This window comes from Paralichthys olivaceus, chromosome 14 (assembly GCF_024713975.1).
Source record: "Paralichthys olivaceus isolate ysfri-2021 chromosome 14, ASM2471397v2, whole genome shotgun sequence".
NCBI lineage: Eukaryota > Metazoa > Chordata > Actinopteri > Pleuronectiformes > Paralichthyidae > Paralichthys > Paralichthys olivaceus.
Window position 1 is genome coordinate 37,323 of NC_091106.1, and position 21,956 is coordinate 59,278.

The 21,956-nt window shown below is 40.5% G+C and overlaps 1 long non-coding RNA gene across 1 annotated transcript; it reads left to right on the top strand.

Annotated features, from left to right (window-relative positions):
• Positions 1 to 530: 530 nt before the first annotated feature.
• Positions 531 to 4,376, top strand: LOC138413713 (uncharacterized). Its single transcript, XR_011246131.1, has 3 exons — positions 531 to 726; positions 861 to 919; positions 3,886 to 4,376. It is a non-coding gene; the product is annotated as an uncharacterized lncRNA (long non-coding RNA).
• Positions 4,377 to 21,956: the final 17,580 nt, after the last annotated feature.

Here is a 21,956-nt window from a genome sequence, read left to right on the forward strand (position 1 = left end):
AGGACACAGAGTCATGTGCTCAGCTACCGATAGGTTTATGGGTACTCGTCAGTCACCCACCAATCACAGCCCATTCTCTCACCAAATTGGTCTCTTTAAATACGACCTCATCCTCACTGATCCCTGCTCAGCTCTAACACTTTTAGCACTGTAATGGAAATGTTACATTTTTGTATGTATGGTGGCTTAAGAGACTTGAGTTTTATGGCCTTGAGAAACCGCAACTTTATGGTATCTTTTAGTATCTCTGATTGGGATCAAACAACTGGGTTCTCACAGGGGGGGTCATCCACAGAACATGTAAACAAAAGGACAGGATGTCTCCTCCAGTGAGTGAAACTACAGAAGGGTAATATATACCTTTGCATGCTTAGTGGGAGGGGGCTGTGAGTTATAAGAACACAGATTATCCTATGTTCTTTGCTCATTTGTGCATGTCAATCAGGTGATGTGTACTAATGAGTCCATCTGCAGATGCTGAATTAAACTTATAGAAAGAAGTGTTTGACTTTGTGCTTGTTTCACAGAAATTGCCGCCGCAGCAGAGAGTACAAACACGGTTGTGGTAAATTATCTTAACCAAAGTACCTTGCCTGCTACGCCCACTGGGGGGTTCTGCATATGTTCCCTGTCTTAACTTAGCACGCTGCTCAGCTAACCAGGGAACATCCAAAGAATGGAGCCTTCAGCGCCAATCATAACTGTGTCCCCATTGGCAACAAATGGGTAAATCATAACAAAGGGTTCCTGACTGAACTCGGAATTAAATGGTTAATATCTGAAACTATAATAGTTCAACTGAATTGTAGTTATCTAATGTTATTTAATGCTACCATTACCTGTCTTGACATGTACCGTAGATGCTTGAGAGAGTGTCTGAGCCAGGGACAGTAGACATCACTGAGGTTCCATCAATAAGGTGAGTATTGAAACACATGATATTCTACAATATACTGTGATGTAGATTCTCAGAAAGTTACAGAAATTTGTGGGGAAAAATTGTTTGCAGATGCTATGAATGTCGTGTTAATTTCTGACACTCAGTTCACATTTATAGAGTTGGCTTGTTTTGTCAAGAAACCATCCATGTAAAATAAAAGAACATGGAAGAAATTATTTATCATGTATTGCTATATTTATTTCTTTATCTGAATTCTCTGAATTTTTATCAGAACTAGTTCTTAAAACAGATCAAATCATTATAGCCGGTGATTTCAATATTCATGTAGATGTTGCCAATGACAGCCTTAGTTCAGCATTTAAATCAATAATAGACTCGATTGGTTTCACTCAACATGTGAATCAACCGACCCACTGCCTGAATCACACTCTTGATCTTGTCCTGACATATGGCATTGACATAGAAAATATAACAATATTCCAACAGAACCCGCTTCTGTCTGACCATTTTTTACTTACATTTGAATTCTGAATTGTTAATTACGTCAATTCTGGACGGAAAGTCTATTACAGTCGATGTTTATCTGACAAAACTGTTCACAAATTTAAACAACTGCTCCCCTTCTCACTTCCCTTCCCTCTCAGCCATGTGTCAGTACAATACAAGAAGATTATCAAAACCTTACTCCCACACTAGTTGATAACTTTGTAAATAGTACTGCAGCCTCACTAAAAACAGCACTTGAAGCTGTCACCCCATTAAAAAAGAAGAAAGTAAATCAGAGGAGATTAGCTCCGTGGTATAATTCCCAAACGCGCGTTCTAAAACAGACATCGCGGAAGCTAGAAAGGAAGTGGCGTTCCACCAATCGCCAAGACTTCCACCTAGCCTGGAAGAATAGCCTTATAAATTACAAAAAAGCACTTAGAAATGCCCAAACCTCTTATTATTCATTACTAATAGAAGAAAATAGGAACAACCCCAGGTTCCTCTTCAGCACTGTAGCCAGGCTGACAGAAAGTCACACCTCTACTGACCCATCTATTCCTCTAGATCTGAGAAGCAATGACTTCATGAGCTTCTTCGCTAATAAAATTACAACCATCAGGGATAAAATCCACCACCACCTCCCAGTGAATAACACGGATACATTGTCTGGTCCTGAAACCGTAGCACCAGATTTATGTCTAAACAAATTTTACTCTATTGATCTTCCTGAACTGACCTCGTTAGTTTCATCATCTAAACCAACTACTTGTCAGCTGGACTCTGTTCCAACTAGACTTTTTAAAGAAGTCCTCCCCCTAATTGACAGTTCCATTTTAAATCAGATTAATATGTCTTTGCTAACCGGCTACGTACCACAGGCTTTTAAGGTAGCCGTTATTAAACCTCTGCTTAAAAAGCCTACGCTTGATCCAGAGGTTTTAGCTAACTATAGACCCATATCCAACCTGCCCTTCATTTCCAAAATCCTAGAAAAAGCCGTTGCTAACCAGCTGTGTGGTTACTTAGATAGTAACGGTTTATTGGAAAAATTTCAGTCAGGATTTAGAACCTATCACAGCACAGAAACAGCACTATTGAAAGTCACTAATGACCTTCTTATGGCATCAGATGATGGACTTGTCTCTGTCCTCGTCTTGTTGGACCTTAATGCAGCCTTCGACACAATAGATCATAAGATTCTGCTACAGAGATTAGAACAACATATAGGAATTAAAGGAACAGCACTACACTGGTTTAAATCATATTTATCAGATAGATTCCAATTTGTTAATGTTAACAATGACTCCTCCATGCACATGCAAGTTAATCATGGAGTTCCACAAGGTTCTGTCCTTGGACCAATACTGTTCACCTTATATATGCTCTCCTTAGGCAACATTATCAGACAGCACCACATACAATTCCACTGCTATGCAGATGACACCCAATTGTATATTTCCATGAAGCATGATGAATCTAATCGCCTAGTTCAACTTCAGGAATGTCTCAAAGATATCAAGGCGTGGATGACCCAAAATTTTCTACTTTTAAACTCAGACAAAACTGAGGTTGTTGTAATTGGCCCTAAACATCTCAGACAAACACTGTCTGACCAGATAGTCACTTTGGATGGTGTCAGTCTGGCTTCCAGCTCCACTGTGAGGAACCTTGGAGTGTTGTTCGACCAAGACATGTCATTTGACCCCATATTAAACTAGTGTCTAGGACGGCTTTCTTCCATCTGCGCAATATTAACAAAATTAGAAACATCCTGTCTAAGCAGGATGCTGAAAAACTAGTCCACGCGTTTGTAACCTCTAGATTAGATTACTGCAACTCTCTATTAGCAGGATGCTCCATGAAGACTGTTAAAAGTCTCCAGTTGGTCCAAAATGCTGCAGCACGAGTGCTGACAGGAACTAGAAGGAGAGATCATATCACTCCTGTCTTAGCTTCCTTACATTGGCTCCCGGTAAAATTTAGAATAGAATTCAAGATCCTGCTCCTCACTTTTCAAGCCCTCAACAATCACGCCCCCTCATATATCAAAGAGCTGATAACACCTTATTATCCAAGTAGATCACTTCGTTCCCAAAACACAGGCTCTCTAGTGGTTCCAAGAGTCTGTAAGAGTAGAGCAGGAGGTAGAACATTTAGATATCAGGCTCCTCTCCTGTGGAACCAGCTCCCACTCTGGGTTCGGGAGGCAGACACTGTCTCAGCATTTAAAGTAAAACTAAAAACCTTCCTCTTTGACAAAGCCTATAGTTAGGGCTGGATCAGGTGAGTCCTGAACCATCCTTTAGTTGTGCTGCTATAGGTTTAGACTGCTGGGGGAACTCCCATCATGCACTGAGCACTTCTTCACTTCCCTCTGTCTCTCTGCCCCCCACACCTGTTTATTTATTTATTTATTAGTTTTAACATGTCATCATGTCAAAGTGTCACTTTGTCCTCCCATAGTCCCTCTGGCTCTTCTCTCTATCTCGTTTCAGATAACTCCGGCACCGGGACTACAGGACAACAACGACCACCATCACCATTGTCTTCATTTATTACAATAACTCAGCAATTCATTAATATATCTAGTCATGTTGTAGATCTATACATTGTTATTGTTATGGTTAGTCTTGATTTTGATGGTGCCAAATTGTTACTGGTCTCTCTCTCTCCACCTCATCTCTCTCTTCTCTCCCCCGCTTTCCAACCATCTCTCCTTTCCTCCCCCCTTACTTTTCTTTCCTCACCCCAACCGGTCGAGGCAGATGACCGCCCACATTGAGCCTGGTTCTGCCAGAGGTTTCTCCCTGTTAATGAGGGAGTTTTTCCTCTCCACAGTCGCCTGTGCTTGCTCATTGTGGGAACTGTTGGGTTTCTCTATGTTAATATTGTTTTAAGGTCTTGACCTTTAAATGTAAAGTGCCTTGAGATAATGTAAATTATGACTTGGCGCTATATAAATAAAATTGAATTGAATTGAATTGAATTTACCATTTGCACATTCAGTATGGCCAGAGGCATTATGTTTTCAAGTTGTCCATCCATCTGTCAGTCCCATTCATGTGAATGCAATATCTCATGAACAACTACGTTATGTTAGTCAAAGGTCAAAAAGTCAAGCTCACATGGCTTTGCATTGTTTTGAATATAATTTATCAAGATTGTCCAAAGGAAATATAATTACATGTGGCACAAACATTCATTTGGACTCAATGATGACTTGAATAGAATTCAGTTGTCAAAGATCAAATGGCAAGGTCACTAGGACCTCACAAAGCACACTTCTTGCCTTGTATATGTGATATATCCGAAATGCCTTCAGGGAATTCTTTCACATTTGCCACAAACATTCACATGAATTTGGGTTTCATTTTGGTAGCCAAATGTCACAGTGTTCTCACAAAGTATGTAAATATTTTTCCTTAAATTGATATCTAAAGATCAGCTCATGGGAATGTCGTCAAACTTGGTAAAAATATTAAATTCAATTCAAAGATGAAGGGTTTTATTCCATTCGAAGTTAAAGGTCAGAGTAACATCACTGTGAATGTGATATGTTAGGACTGTCAGTAGGGAATTTCATTATATCTGGTAACTTCGACTGCTTGAGGGAATTTCTTATCAACGTTACATGAGTTGTCACTTGGATTTCAGCCCTCTAGCTGGTCAGGGGCCTAAACAGGGTTTGCAGACTCTTGGTTCTGGAGCTTTTTGGAAAAATTACAATCCCTTTCAGGGCCTTCCCAAGGGCCTAGGAGCCCCAAATTTGACCCACTGGTCACGATGGGCTCTTTGAGCCTGCATAACTGATTTTCACCAAAACTGCAGAGGGGCCCAGGTGACCTTTGTGACTTTTGGTATCAATTAAGCCCATTTCTGAAGTTCCATTTTGATAGCAGCACCTCATAGTAATGGTTAATATTTACCAGTGTGTTAGGTGAATGTGTATATGTGCTCAGGAAACTATTTGTAATACGGTATGTTCTTGTAGCGTGAAGTAATGTTGATAATTACATGACGACGATTAAGCTAACATTAGGCACATTAATCTCCTGCAATGCTAACTGTGCGTCGTCTGTGGAATAGTAGCACACCGTGGCTGTGGAGAAACTATTGGCTATTCTATATTTGCGTTACTGAGTGAGTATAGTGTTCTTAATTGTGAGTTGCAATATATTATCAGTGTTGGGACCTGGTATCTGTGAACCATAGTTGGGCCTACATGTGTAGTCAAAAGCCTGACCGCATGTCTCCTTTGCTCTGGAGACAAAGTAGAGCTTCCAGAACTCAGTCTCCCAGGGTGCTTCATCTTCACACATAGGTGGTAAAACTGCTCCTGGAGACAACTCTCAACCACTATTGGTCACTGTGTGCCCCATGACCCACGAGGTCACCAGGCCAATATTAGCAGAGTTTCCCCTCTCCTCGCCCTCTTCTCTCTTCGCTTCTTCTCTCTTCTCTTCCCCTGCTGACCTCTCCTGGAGGAGTAGGGTCTGGCCCTGCTCTCCCAGCCAGGGAGACTTCCTCCCTCCACAAGCTCCTCAACTTCCAGCAGACCTGCCTGGAGCAGACTGCTAAAAAAACCTTCCAAAGGCAGCGACGCGAGAGCCTTCCTAAGAACTTCAGCACAACTGGCCACGACACAAGGTCTGACCAGCAAGTGCACAACATTAATGGTGCCCCCGTGTGAGGGAAAGTCATTAATACCAACATTAATGATGCCCTGTGTGAGGCAGAGTACAGTTGGCAATAATTCATAATTATGCAATATTGAAAAAAAAAAAAAAAACTGAAATAAGTGGAATCCTGAATTTTCAGTCAAGCCAAAGTTTGAACTGAATTCCACTAGTCTGCCACCGGAGTAGACATTCAACCGTACTTACAAACAAGTGTATTGTGGTGAAATTGTATTTGTGATTGAACCCTTTATTAATAATAAATTATTAATAACAACCATTCTAAGTCCTCATAGTGTTACACTTAAAGCTTGCTATTGGTGCTAATAACTCCAATTGAATATTCCTTGTCAAATTTTAAGAATGTCTTTTAACATTTGAATATCTCATATTCAATGTTAACTGGTCAAGCTGTCAAATTTCCTGTAACTGTTAAGTGCTGTAATTAAGACATAGCGTGGCCCCGGCCCTATGTAACAGAGCTTATACCTGACTGTTACTGCCAAGCATTTCAGCCTAAGTTGGATAAGAGAGCCTGAGAAAGAGCCACAGCGTGCTTCCAGCCCTGTGAATTTATAGAACCCCTAACTGTCACTGCCCTGCATATCTTTTAGTGTGATTAAACCATTTTGGTGAACTGATTTACCCACCATAATTTTGGTTAGGCTAGTGTACGACCAAAACTACACTACAAGGTGTCTGCCAGAGCAACACCGTAGCCAACCTCACTGATTTGTTGATTTATATACCTTGTAAATCTAATCCTTGTATTTCAGACCCAACAATGGAGAACCCCTGTGTAGAACAGTTTGTTTCTTCCCTTGCACAAAGCCTGAACCCTGGCTACCCTGAATTCATCACTAAGTTGAACTTCAGTGAGTGTAGGAAAGAGATAGACTCACTACTTGACGACAGGTGTGATGCACAGACAGCATCCAAGGGTCCATTGTTGAGATGTTTGCTTTTAAATTTCCACAGGCAAACCAACCTTGCCTATCAAAGCAAAGCAGCCCTAGAACAGGAGGCAAAAGCCCTGAGAGCTCAAAATGCTCTTCTCCTCCAGGAGGTTCAATCTGCTAATAAGAAAGCCCTGCACTATTTAGAAGATCTGCAATCAGCAGAGTCAGATCTCTATTCACACAAGGAGGAGTTCCTAAAACTTAGATTAGAAGGCCTGGCCTCATGTCAGTTGTTCAGTCAAAGTGATTCTGGTTATTCCAATTCACACTCCTTCAATAGTGCAAAGTTAACTCCCTCTTCAGTCCGAGGATGGGACAGAATCCAATCCGACCCTAAATCTTTGGGAATTAAGTCACCTCCTGAACCTCCACTGACAGACAGAGGTTACAGCTCTCTAACTTCCCACCTCTCTGACACTCACATTGATGACACATGCAGTTTATCCTCCAGAAGATATTCTGCCTCATATTCTTCTCAGCCACTGATGCATGACACATTTTTCTGTGCACAACTCTCCGAAGCGGGGAGTACAACATTCCAGGATAGTTTAGCTCCTCCCCCTCAACCAGAGAGACCTGTAGCAGGTGATGCACGTGCCCGGACCTCACAATGTCCGCGTTTTGATTTGCTTGAGTTTCTAGCTAAAGATATTGGACAATTTGACCCAGGAAATGGTGATAACAATGTTGACAATTACTTTAGGGAACTAGATCTCAATCTAATTGACATGCCAAATGCATCAGAGAGAGAGAAGGTCAAACTTGTGTGGAAAACCAGCTCTACAGCTGTTCACAAGTTTATTCAGACACTTCCTGCCAGTGTCATAAATAACTTTACAGAGCTCCGTCAAGCACTAGTCGAGGAATTCTCCTCTACTGTTGACGAGATAACATCCATTGTTACAGCATCCCAAATTAAACATTCCCGTCGCGAAAATCCCAGAGATTATTTCAGACGTTTAAGAAATGTTTATTTTCAGGGAAAGAACACACCAGGCCTAGAAGAACACCCCACCTTCAAGTCCTTGTTCTTGCGTAACCTACATCCATGTATACGCACACATGTGGTACTGATGACACAGCAAGGTAAACCTTCAATGCAGCAGATCAGGAAGATGACACAGGTAGCTTGGGAAACTGTTGTCACTTCCAAGGCTACAGTAGGTGCACCTGAGCCTGTCAACTCAAACACCAAGGTGTCAAATACATCCGCCGCCTCAAAACTTCACCCTCACAACAAACCAAAGGGGGGTGACAAAAGGCAGCGTAGGGACACAGAGCGTAACCGCCATGTCCACCAACTTCCCGGAGATAGGCATTCCCACAGCAGAAGCTGTAGGAAGTCATACACTGACATTCTGGCCCAGACACATTACCAGCCTAGTGGCTAGTGACTGCTCAGATGATGACCACAGCATCTCTGAATACAGTTCAAATCATAGTTATAACCCAGCAGACAGTTACAGCCCTGAGCCACGACACAGGCATTCCAGAGCTCGCTCCTCATGGCCGTAACCAACACAGTCTCTAATCTTTGTACTGACAGTAGGTATGACATTTCTTGCAGTTTATAGGTAAACAGTTTTGTTAGCAACAGCAGCAAACTCCAAAAACCTAAATTCTGATTAAACTTAGACACCACTGTCAACTTTGTAAATACATTTGGACAAACTACTCTCCATTCACTGATAATAAAATCCATATATGTCCTTTCACGACACATGTTAGGACATGAGAACATTATCACACAAAACAATGATACTGCCATTTGGATTCTGAGAAGGTTGAAAGATTTATGACACCCTTCCGGGCGAAACCTGCCCTGTTAAAATGTTAAAGTCTCCCAGATCAGACTGAGTCCACATTGACTAGCATCCAGTGAACAGAAGACTCTTGGATAGTCCAGAAATGGCCTTATCATTGTAGGTGCCACTCTTTCTGCATCTTACTCTAACAATTAACATGTCTAACTTTCCTTTTCTCACTAACCTAGTGAAGAATACAGGTTATTCATATTGTACTGTCATTGTGATCTGAATTATTTGTCAAACTTGACTCTTGCTTAGCCGATACAGTTAGTATAGACAAATGCCCAGATGTTAAAACCCAAATGAACTGAAAAATAACTTTTCCAGTTGTGGACTACACATGTTTGAGCTTTGCCCTCAGGAACACACGTCAGGTCCGATCCTGCGACCGAAGGGGGGATGTTGGGACCTGGTATCTGTGAACCATAGTTGGGCCTACATGTGTAGTCAAAAGCCTGACCACATGTCTCCTTTGTTCTGGATACAAAGGACAGCTTCCAGAACTCAGTCTCCCAGGGTGCTTCATCTTCACACATAGGTGGTAAAACTGCTCCTGGAGACAACTCTCAACCACTATTGGTCACTGTGTGCCCCATGACCCATGAGGTCACCAGGCCAATATAAGCCGAGATTCCCCTCTGCTAGCTCTCTTTCCTCTTCACTCTTCGTCCCCTTCGGCCTCTTCCCCTGCTGACCTCTCCTGGAGGAGTAGGGTCTGGCCCTTCTCTCCCAGCCAGGGAGACTTCCTCCATCCACAAGCTCCTCAACTTCTAGCAGGCCTGCCTGGAGCAGACTGCTAAAACCTTCCAAAGGCAGCGACACGTGGGCCTGCCTAAGAACTACAGCACAACTGGCCACGACACAAGGTCTGACCAGCAGATGCACAACAGGATCCACAAATCAACAAGACCACGTCACTGGACTTCGAACAGCACATCCAAAAAGGACCTTACCCTCTTTTTCATGGATGGGTAACACAACTGGGCTTTATTATTACGCTAGGCTAAGCAAAGGACTGTTTAATCCTATTTCTATTTCATGTGATGTTTATAAGTTTGACTGTTGCTGTGATATTTGGTAATGTGTTATTTGAAAGTTAATGTTAGTTCTGTTATGCTGATCACTTCTTTGCATGCATCTGACTACTTTCTTTAACCTGGCACCAACACCTCACACACTCATCTCCACAAACTTAACACCTACATGTGATCTCAGCCACATGGTCTCACCACTCCAGGGGGCCTTTTGTCTTCATAGTGGCCAGCCGCCATTTTGAAATCTCAGTCACTCACTCACACACACAAATACATGCATACTCGCATACACACCTGTATATAGTAAGTACACCTTTTGTTAGTTTTTGTGTTAATACTTTTATTATTCTCATAATAAATGTTTTTCTCCAAAACATGTCTTAGTTAATGTTGCATAAGTGTGAATTTTGCCAACCTCTACACTGTCAAGAACTCCATATCCTTCAACTTTGCTAGCTATTGATGTGGTAATTTTGGTTATAGTTATATCTTTTCCCGTCCTTTGAAGGGTGGTGCCCCGATTTATCTTTTATTAGTTTAATTATTATTTAATATTAATATTTTTAATATTAATATTTAATATTTCAGTGATAGCCACATTTATTGAATGCCTAAAAGCACACCATTTAATGGTGCCCTGCGTGAATGAAAGTACATAATCGTACCCCGCGCGAGGGAAAGTACATAATAACAACATTAATACCAACATTTTTGGTGCTCCGTGTAAGGCAAAGTCATTAATAATAACATTATTTTGACGCCACGTGGGGCAGTGCACAACACTGGGTATTTTACAGACAACTGTTTGATAAAGTGGTATCAGAGGGGGAGGGTATAATGATTTGGGGTGGAGACCTAAATATCAGACTACATCCAAAGCTTGATTGTTAAGCCAGTGGAACACAGAAACCAGGGATTAGTAAGAAGTTTGTAAGTTTAATGTCAAAATTGGGAGTAGGTAGATAGATAGATAGACATACTTTATTCATCACCGAAGGGAAATTTTTACATAAAGAGTAATTGATGTTTGGAAAGAATTAAATCCTAAGGGAAAATACTATACATTTTTCTCAGCACCACATTAAATATACTCCAGGATAGATTATTTTTTCATGTTCAGTAAGGACAGTTACAGGATCGAAAATTGTGAAATTGGAGTGAGAGACATATCAGACCTTAGTCCTGTATATATGACTCTGGCTATGTCAAAAGAACAAAAATCAACACTTTGGAGGCTAAATATAAATGTATTAAAAGGACAAATGAAGGACGAGTTTATTAAAGAAATTCAGTTGTATGTAAGGGAGAATGATAATGGTGAGGTGTCTCCCTCGGTGCTGTGGGATGCGTGTAAAGCTGTGATTAAAGGAAAACTAATTGCTAAATCAACATACTTGAAAATGCAAAAACAGGAAAAACTCAATAAATTAGAATCAGAGCTTAAAAAATTGGAAAAAGAACATAAAAAAAATGTGGACAAGAGAATAAACCAAAATATCAAAAGAGTTAGAACAGAGAGAAATTACATCTCAGGACAAGAGATTCAAAAAAAGCTGTTGTACATGAAACAGAGATACTACGAAGCAGGAAGTAAATCTACAAAACTGCTGGCGTTCAGATTAAAAAAGCAAATGGCAATTAATAACATACAAAATTAAGGACTCAGCTACAAATCTACCAAAATATAAGACGGAAGAGATACATACATGTTTTGAAACATATTATAAGAATCTATATTCCCAACCAAAAAGAAATAATAAACATAAGATAGCCACATGGCTGGATTCCTTAAATTTACACAGGGTGTCAGAGGACCAGAATTCAGCTCTGACAAAGGAAATCACAGCAGAAGAAATAAACTCAGCGATTCAAAGCTGAAGACCAACAAGGCTCCAGGCACAGATGAATACACCTCAGAGTTTTATAAAGTGCTCGGAGAACCAATGATCCCCTTGCTAAATAATGCATTTAACTGGGTGCTAAAAGAGGGAGATATCCCAAACTCCTGGAGCGAAGCCCACATTTCGGTTATCCCGAAGGAAGGAAAGGACAAAATGGAGTGTTCTAATTTTAGACCAGTTAGTGTCCTTAACCAGGACTATAGATTATTCACCACTATCTTAGCTAGACGTTTAGAAACAATTTTGCCAGACATAATTCATCAGGACCAGACGGGCTTTATAAAGCAGAGACAGACACAGGACAATATCCGACGTACATTACATGTTATGCAAAACATTATTGAAAAAAGAATAGAGGCGATAATATTAGGATTGGACGCAGAAAAAGCGTTTGACTCTATCAGGTGGGATTTCCTATATATGGTGCTGGAGCGATTTGGTTTTCATGCAACGTTTGTACAATACAATACAATCTTTATATAATATAATAAACCTACAGCCAGGATTAGAATTAATGGGAATCTCTCAAACGCTTTCATATTAGAGCGGAGGTGTCACAAGGGCTGTTCAATTAGCACACTATTATTTGCTCTCTATTTGGAACCCCTGAGTCAATGGATAAAACAAAATGAAAATATAAAAGGTATCAACTTTAAGGGAAATGAACATAGCATTATTTGCAGCTGATGTATTAATATACTTAACAGATCCCACTAAATCTCTTCCAGCACTCATGTCAACACTTGAGGATTTTGGCTTATTATGGGTGCCTCATGCAATGCATTGGCACTTATATTATTATTCCTCGGGTTTATTATTCTTATTTCTTCTTCCCAAAATTTCGTCCCGCTACTCCTCCCACAGATTTCATCGCACATACTCGAGACCTATAAAATACGATGCGGAATTACGTCGAATCCTGTGCTATGACTTTTCTAAGAATTTCGTCCAGTAGTTCGCTCAAAAATCGCGAAAACGTGGCCAAAATCGACGAATGGGACTAAAGCTCGCTTTCTCAAAAGAGCGAGTGGCCAAAAACGGGCGTTTTTCAGCCACTTTTTTTGTCTTTAAACACTTCTCCTAGCCACAAACGGAGTCCGACAGACATGATTTTCACATCTGGTGAAAGTAGAGTTTGTTTCCTACGCACACATGCCACTCTGACATCTGTCGGTTCAGTAGTTTAGGCTTGAACATTTTTTTGAAAAATCTTTTCCGGTCTCACCTCTCCATTGACTCCCATGTTAATTTTGGGAAAAAAAGTCAGAAAAGGAGAAATACGAAGAAAAATGTCTAACTCGCTCCCACGGTCTCATTTCTGAACTCTCTCCCGCCAAAACATATCTGTACGTTCGTGGAAGTCTTGGGATTCTCACAATGTTTTCATTTCTTAGATAGGACCTATAGTTTTTGAGTTACAAGCATTTGTTTGAAGAGTGGCGCTAGAGCAGCACCCTCTAACTTTTGAATGGACTTCAATGGAGATCACCAAAAAAGATTCCTGATGAGAAAACTAAATTTCTAAATCGCTCTTACAGTCTCATTTCTTAACTCTTATTAAATATAAACATATGTGGACGTCGGCCAAAGTCTTGTGATTCTCACAATGTGTTCATTTCTCAGATACGACTTATAGATTTTGAGTTAGAAGCTTTTGTTTGAGGGTTGGTCTGAAACCAGTTTTTGTCTCCAAAGTGTGCGCGCAGCAGGTGTTCCTCATCTAATCAGTGAGTAACCATAGCAACCCCATAGACTGTCAGAGGTCAAGTCTCCTCTATAAATTTACTAGATTCAAAGTTTTTGCCACCATCCGCTTTGGCCCAGTGGTTAAGGCACTTGGATCATGTGACGTGAGTCTGGGTTCGAATCCGGGTGAGGGTGGTGGTTTTTGCTAAATTTTGGAGCATATAAATAAAAGTAAAAATAAGCCCCCCTACCCCCCCATAGTAAGTAGATATTACCAGGAACATGTAATGGGCCTTTATTTTGAAAATAAGCCCCCCCCCCCCATTATAATAGAATGTTACTAGGAAGTCTATACAGAGCCTTTATTTTGAATATAAAAATAAACAACCCTCCCCCATTGTAATAGAATGTCACAAGGAAGACTGTAATGGGCCTTTATTTTGAAAATAAGCCCCCCCACCCCCCATATTACAAGGAAACATGTACATAGCCTATGTTTGAGTGTATAAATAAGCCCCCCCCACCTCCCCATAGTAACTGGATATTACCAGAAAACATGTAATGGGCCTTTATTTTGAAAATAGCCCCACCCATTGTAATAGAATGTTACCAGGAAGTCTGTACAAAGCCTTTATTTTGAAAACAAGCCCCCCCAGAGTAATAGAATGTTACTAGGAAACATGTAATGAGCCTGGTTTTTCAAAATAAAACCCCCAGATGGTTACAGGATGTTCCCAGGGAGCTGGAAAAATAGTGGATTTTCAAAATAAAACTCCCAAATAGTTACAGTATGTTCCTAGGAAGAGTAAAAAAAAGCTAGAATTTCAAAATAAAATCCCCAGATTGTTAAGGAATGTTTCTAAGAAGCCTAAAAAAAGCTGGACTTTCAAAATAAAATGCCCAAATAGTTATAGGATGTTCCCAGGGAGCCAGAAAAAGAGTGGACTTTCAAAATAAAACTCCCAAATAGTTACAGAATGTTCCCAGGAAGCCTGAAAAACGCTGGATTTTCAAAATAAAACCCCCAAATAGTTACAGAATGTTTCCAGGAAGCCTGAAAGACGCTGGATTTTCAAAATAAAACTCCCAAATAGTTACAGAATGTTCCCAGGAAGCCTAAGAGATGCTGGATTTTCAAAATAAAATCCCCCAGATGGTTAAGGGATGTTCCCAAGAAGCCCAAAAAAGTCTGGACTTTCAAAATAAAAACCCCAGGTAGTTGCGGGATGTTGTCAGGATGCTTGAAGGAGTCTGGATTTTCGAAATAAAATCCACAAATAGTTACAGAATGTTCCCAAGGAAGCCTGAAAGTGGCTGAATTTTTAAGATTAAATGCCATGGATGGTGATCAGACCTTACAACATGGTTTCTCTCTGTCTCTGAAATTGGTACAGACTCTCTGTCACCACTCTGGATCATGTGATCAAAATGCAGCTTTTATACATGTCTTTCTCTCTCACTGTCTCACTCTCTCTCCCAGGGTCTCTCTCCTTCCTCTCGAACTATTACAGTCTCTCTCTCTCTCTCTCTCTCTCTCTCTCTGAAATTGGTCAACTCTCAGGGTCTCTGTCCCTCGTCTTAAAGGAAATGTCTCTGTGTTCGAAGCAACGCCGGCATCGACGAGCACAAGGCACCCATTCAAAATGTCTCGGCAGGAGAGATTTTCTAGTTTACTCTACTGTAACTTTACTTGAGAATTCATGTCCAATTATGTCTCTGCTCTGCGGTGGACAAGTATAGGAATGTTTTATACTGTTGTAAAATTGTACAGATTATGTAAAATATTGATGGAATATTGATATGTGGAATCAATAAAAAAGATAAAAAAAGAGCTCTGGGTGTTGCAGGTCAAAAGATCAAATTTGGGGCCTTTTGGGTTCAAATTCCACCTGCCTCAGTTCGAGCCCCAAACCACCCGGGGGCCCCCAAATTGTCAGTAGAGGTTCCCCTGGGGACCCAGGCAGCGCAAACTACGTTCTGGTCGCCGCAGCCGGAAGTTATTTTTCTTAATCTCAGGGTGTGAAAGTTTAAAATACCTGAAAAAGGGAGTATTTGAGTGAACGATAAATGGACACAAACCTTTCTCAGATCATGTGTTTTATGATTCATTATCAGGGTAACCACCTACTGTAAATACAAATGCCACAATGTGTACAATTACTGCTGAATATCTACAGAACTGAAATATAACATACGTCAATAGACGATACTGAAATATTACTATAGACAATGTACATCCAAACAGACATTTAACATGTCTAAGCTGTCACCTAGCACTTGCATTCATTAAACAACTTTGGATACCAGTAATAAAGTAAACATAAGCATGTAAGATAAACACATACAGCATTCCACAAAATATTCTCTAAATCGGCTTACTTCTAATATACTGATAATATATTGCAACTCACAATTTAGAACAGTACACTCACTCAGTAACGAAAATATTTCAGGCAACATAAATATAGAATAGCATACTTGCAATAGCATACTTGCAATAGCATACTTGCAACAACATAATCACATAGTTTTTGTACTACTATTCCACAGACGAAGCACAGTTAGCATTGCAGGAGAATAATGTGACCTAATGTTAGCTTAATCGTCGTCATGTAATTAACAACATTACTTCATGCTACACAAATATACCGTATTACAAATAGTTTCCTGAGCACATATACACATTCACCTAACACACTGGTAAATATTAACCATTACTATGAGGTACTGCTATCAAAATCGAACTGAAGAAATGGCCTTAATTGATACCAAAGGTCACAAAGGTCACCTGGGCCCCTCTGTGGTTTTGGTGAAAATTGGTAATGCAGGCTCAAAGAGCCCCTCGTGACCAGTGGGTCAAATTTGGGGCTCCTAGGCCCTTGGGAAGGCCCCGAAAGGGATTATAATTTTCCCAAAAAGCTCCAGAACCAAGAGGCTGCCAACTAAGTCACACTACCCAAGTTGGAAGCACCTTGTGAGGCATGCCTGCTCGACAATTAGTGGCACTTTTCTCCTCTGTAAAATGCCTACAAGTTTCTGAGTCGTGTCTTTTTGGCCCCTGTTTAGGCCCCTGACCAGCTAAATGGCTGAAATCTTGCACACTGCTTCCTCAGTGGCCCCTGATGACCCACACGTGTTTGGAAAGCTCTGTGAGTTGCACGTCAAAAGTTATAGCAGACCCTTCTTTTCTGGCCTCATATTTCACAATTCAACTGGCCCCTATTTTGGCCCCTGACCAGCTAGAGGGATGAAGACATGCACACTGCTTCTCATTATAGCCCCAAAGGGAAATTTGTGTTTTCAAAGCTCTGCACCTTGCATGTCAAGAGATACACCCCCCCAAAAGCCCAAACCCAGCCTTCCCCTGCGTGCCTGCCTTTTGATTAAAAATACAAAGATTCAGATAACCTGATGATGGCGCGCTGAAGGCTTTTTTTTTGCGGAGCTCCCGCTCTGATCCCGATATTTTTCAGCCTAAAAGCATCTTATTCCAACCTGATCAATCTAACAATATTTTAACATGGCAAATAAACTTGCAGTCAGTCTCAGAGAGAAAGACTGGCTAATTTGAGGCAAACAACCCAGTAGAAGGTTATGGATCACCTGCTGCACTCTAGCATTGCCGCTACTTCCTCTCCGGCAGCTAGCATGAAGGGAGCTAGCAGCATGGACTTGTCCGAACTGGTGCGGAAAGTTACTCAAAACGTAAGTGAAATTATGGAGCAGAAGTTCTCTAAACTAACCGACACTTTGGACAAAATCGCCGGCAGCCTGGAAGGTCATGCTAAACGCATCACTGAAGCTGAACAGCAGGTCTCCGCCATGGAGGATCACGTCGCCACCCTCAAGCTCCGTCTTTCAAAGGTGGAGGACAGGCAGGTGACCATGGCCGAGCTGATAGACGACGCGGAGAACCGTAGCAGACGCGACAACATACGGATCTTAAATTTGAAGAAAGGTACAGAGGGTGAAAATCCTCAGGAGTTCTTTGAATCCTGGCTACCAACATTGCTCAGTTTGTCCGCCGCAAAGGGGTGAATAAAGATGGACCGCGCATCGGACCGCCAGACTGAGGAGTGACCGACCCAGACAGGTGATCATCAAACTCCACAACTCCCGGGACAAGCCTCGGATCTTAGCAGCCGCAAGAAAGGCGAAAAACCTGGAACATGGGGGGTAGCGCATCCTCATCCATCAGGACCTGTCCAGCGCGGTTCGGCTGAAGCGTTGCTCATATAATGATATGGTTTGAAAGTTTATAGATAAGGACATTAGATTCATGATGCGGTTTCCAGCCAGGCTTGTGATACAGCATAACGGGACGAAGTGCAGTTTCAGCGATGCAGAGGAGGCTCTGCGTTTTCTGGCCACGCTTGACTGACCACACTGTCGGTGAGGTATGGATATAAACACGCCATAAGAAATGGTGATGCCAGCTCTATACTTACACCTCATTTAGACCAAGCTTAGCTCAGTTAAAAGCTTGAAAGCTCTGAGCTTCTTTATTATAATGTTGGCTTTGTTAAAACTGTCTCTGATTTGATATATGTGCTCCTCTGTTTTTCTTGTTTACATCCTTGGTGGTTACTTTATCATACACCGGATAGTCAGAGAGTTAATATAATTTTAAGGCTCGTGGCTCTGTGTCTGACAGAGGAGCGGACACTGCTGAATTTTGCCCAGATTTGTTAAGGTGCTATCTAATTATATTGTTGCCAAATTGGGATTGGAGAGGGGTCTTTTTTTTGGGGGGGGGGGGGGGGGGGATTCTGTGTTCTTTCTCTCTCGTGCCCTCTCTATAGTGATGGCCTCCTCTAGCATCACGTCCCCTTGTAAGACCCCATGGATACTTGAGACCTACTATATGGTAAATGGTTGTATTTATATAGCGCTTTTCTAGTCGTGAAGACCACTCAAAGCGCACTCAAAACACTACAGTTTTGCCATTCACCCATACATTCATACATACATACAGTGCATCGAGAGTAGCACTTCTTATTATTGTTGTTGTTGTTGTTGTTCTATGAGGGGCAATTCGGGGTTCAGCATCTTGCCCAAGGACACTTTGGCAGGCAGATGGGAAGACTGGGAATCAAACTTCTGACCTTTTGGTTGGAGGACGACCACTCTACCCCTCAGCCACAGCCAGCCCAGTACTAGTCACATTTGAGTTTGTTTTTATTTTTGGGTGGGTTCTGGTTCCTCTAAGTGTGCGGTCGTCGTTTGGGGACGACCTCTTTTTTCACATGACAGACACAGAAAAGAACAGAAAAGAAAATAAAGCCAAGAGCGACAGGTTTTCGTGGACACCAATATTCATGTACATGGGAAATACACCTTTAAGATGAGTGTCACTAAATGTATTACATGGAAAGTAAAGGGAATTTATAATGTAGTTAAAAGATGTAAAATTCTGTCATCCCTAAAAAAGGAAGCGGCCCTGATAGCTTTTATACAAGAGACACCCTTGGCCCCCTAGCTCCTAATATTCTTTCCACCGTAAAGAGTCTTGGTGTCCATTTTAATTTCTTTTTTTTTTAATTTTGACCCGCATGGATCTCGAGAGGGTTATCCATACATTTGTAACCTCTGGGCTTGACTACTGTAATTCCCTGTATGTAGGCTTAGACCAATCCTCCATTAAACATTTAAATCTCGTACAAATGCTGCTGCTCACCTCCTGACTGAAAAAAAAAATAGAGACCATATCTACTGGCTTTCTGTTCAACACAGGATTGATTTTAAAATTTTACTGTTAACTTTTAAATCTCGGACTGGCACCGCCTTACTTAGCCGTCCCAAACTTATGGAACAACCTACCACTCCACATTAGATCTGCCCCCTCTCACACTTCAAATCACAACTAAAAACATATCTGTTCTCATTGACCTTCTCCTCAAATTGAATAAGTAAACATATTAAAACAATAAGTCCAACGCACAGTAACAATCAATCTATTCACAATTTTGCTCCCATTAAACACTACAGATGATTAGCTTCATAAACCTTGGATCTTCACACTCATTCATACATTAAGCATACAGTCCTTCCATTTGTATGTCTGCTACTCATGACATTCTACTATCATTATATCAACAGATCTTAACTATATGTTTGTTCTTAACCGTGGGTTGTTTTTAAACATTTGAATAACGTCAAGCTTCCCGTTATAATGGTATGGTGAAATGAGGAAATGTCTGCGGCGAGCAGAGGACAAGAAGAAAATTACTGCAGTAAAGTGGGAAAGATATTCACAGATCTAAATTTTCAGATCAATATCCAAAACCTTTCACGTTATAACGTGAGTTGGTACGGATGGATTTTTTTTCCTGGTGTGACAGCAAAACTTCCATAACTTTATTACAGTTTCTGTTTTTCCTAAATAAAATCTGAGATGATCCCTCCTGCAATTAATTTTTTTGTCGATACCACAGCCATTTTGTACACTAATTCAATGCTTCAGTCTCCATTGATCTTGCCACTACAAGCTCTCCATAATGTCAAAATTAATTTCAATAACTTGTTTTCTTGCTTGTCTTTACTTACATTTGGCATCATGTAAAAAAAGAGTAAATACAAAGAAAGATCTTACCTTAACACAGCCTGTACACCTCTCCTGCCACATAGAGAAAGACCACGTCTCTAAATGCAGGTGCAGCGGAAAGGCTTCAGGGACACCTCAATCTGACTCAATGCGCACACGCACACACAGACACATGTGCTATTATAGACCCTTCTCTGATGGATGATTACAGAAATGTGGATTCCAATTTAGAGGACAGTTACTGTATGTGAACAAATGAATTAAGAAATATACCATTCATTTTCGTTTTTATATTCAAATCGATACACTGAAGGAATATACACTATTTTACTAGTACTATTTACTAATTTGAAACTAGCTATGGTAGTAATTGATTGAGGGGACTTTTGAAGTTGATTCAGTTTTTGCCAGTCATGTTGGAATCAGTGGAACATGGTTGTGATAGAGTGTAAACTTTAACTGTCACAGCAATTTCAATGCTGTCTCATTATCCAGAGGACAAGTAATGTGATATCAATTTCAATGCATTTCAATTTCATAGTCTTTATTGGCATGAGAATACAGTGCTTGTATTACCAAAGCACACAAATTAACAGTAATGATAGTAATAACTATAGGGCCATTATTATAGCAAAAACTATTGTCAAATGTGACTTAATCGGTCTGACTATAATCAGAATTGTGAATGCATACATTTATATGTGAATGTGTACATGGATCTGTATTTTAAATGTGTATGTGCATGTTTATAAACAGATTTGAAATTGTGTAAAAAAAAATCATCACACCAAACTCCATTTAAAAATCTCTGAATTTAAAGTAGTTCCACCATAGTCCTGGTTGGAGCCTTTGTAGTGTATTCACTCAGTCTGTACTTCTTGGAGGAAGTTTTACATGGTGTTCATTAGGCTCAGCACAGCTGTGTTATCTATGGAGTCATTATTGTCATGAGATTCTGCGATTAGAAACACTGCGCTCAGACCTAACTGCTTTCTGTGGTCTGACAAGCAGTATATTCATCAAGCTCAGTGCTCCATAACTATCATTATTTTCCTGGTTTTATCCAAAGCAGGCCACTGAGTGTCAGTTATCTTCAAACTTAAAATACTTAGTCCACCTAGTGATATGAAGGCTGCAGCTCTTAAAACACAGACAAATCTCCACACGTATTTGTTAAAAAAACTGCCAATTTCCCAGACTTGTCTGTATTTTCAGCTCTTAAAGTAAAATACTTTTCAGGCATTAATCTCCATGTATGCATTTACATATTTGTGTACATGTACAGATATAAATACACTTCTGAAGACATATTTGAAGTTATTTTCTTTACACATTTTCAAATACGATTATACACATACACACAAACACATTCTATACACAGTTTTGAAGATCTATGGTCACATTCACAAATCTCATCATACATTTGGAGATTCCTTTACACATTCACAAATTTGATTGAGACTGCTGCAATTATGGCCCCATAAATAACCATGTTTCTTATACATAACTAATGACTACAGTAACAATATCAATTCTTTGGAGAAATTGCTGCCTGCATTTACAATCACAACCCCTATGGAGGACCAGACATGACTTAAGTATAACTAAATTAATGTATAAATAAATGTGGAAATAAATACATTTCCACATTTATTTATTTCTGTGTCTGTATGCTAATGAGAAAGGCGGTCCTAACCTCAGTCTCATGCAGGATTGGTCACAGGAGTGTGATGATCCAGTTCTACTACTTCTGCTTGCCAATGCAGACTGTTGTGCAGCAATTGCTGTTTGCAGTGTTGTGTCAGTTCACACTTAAAAAGAACGAGTTCATGTTAATTTTTTATTGGGATGATTTAGTAACGAACTTACGATCATGTGTTTAGTTATTAATCGAGGGTGTCTGATCATGTCTGTGCATGATGAATAAAAAAATTTTGTGGAAATAAATTAATGTGGAA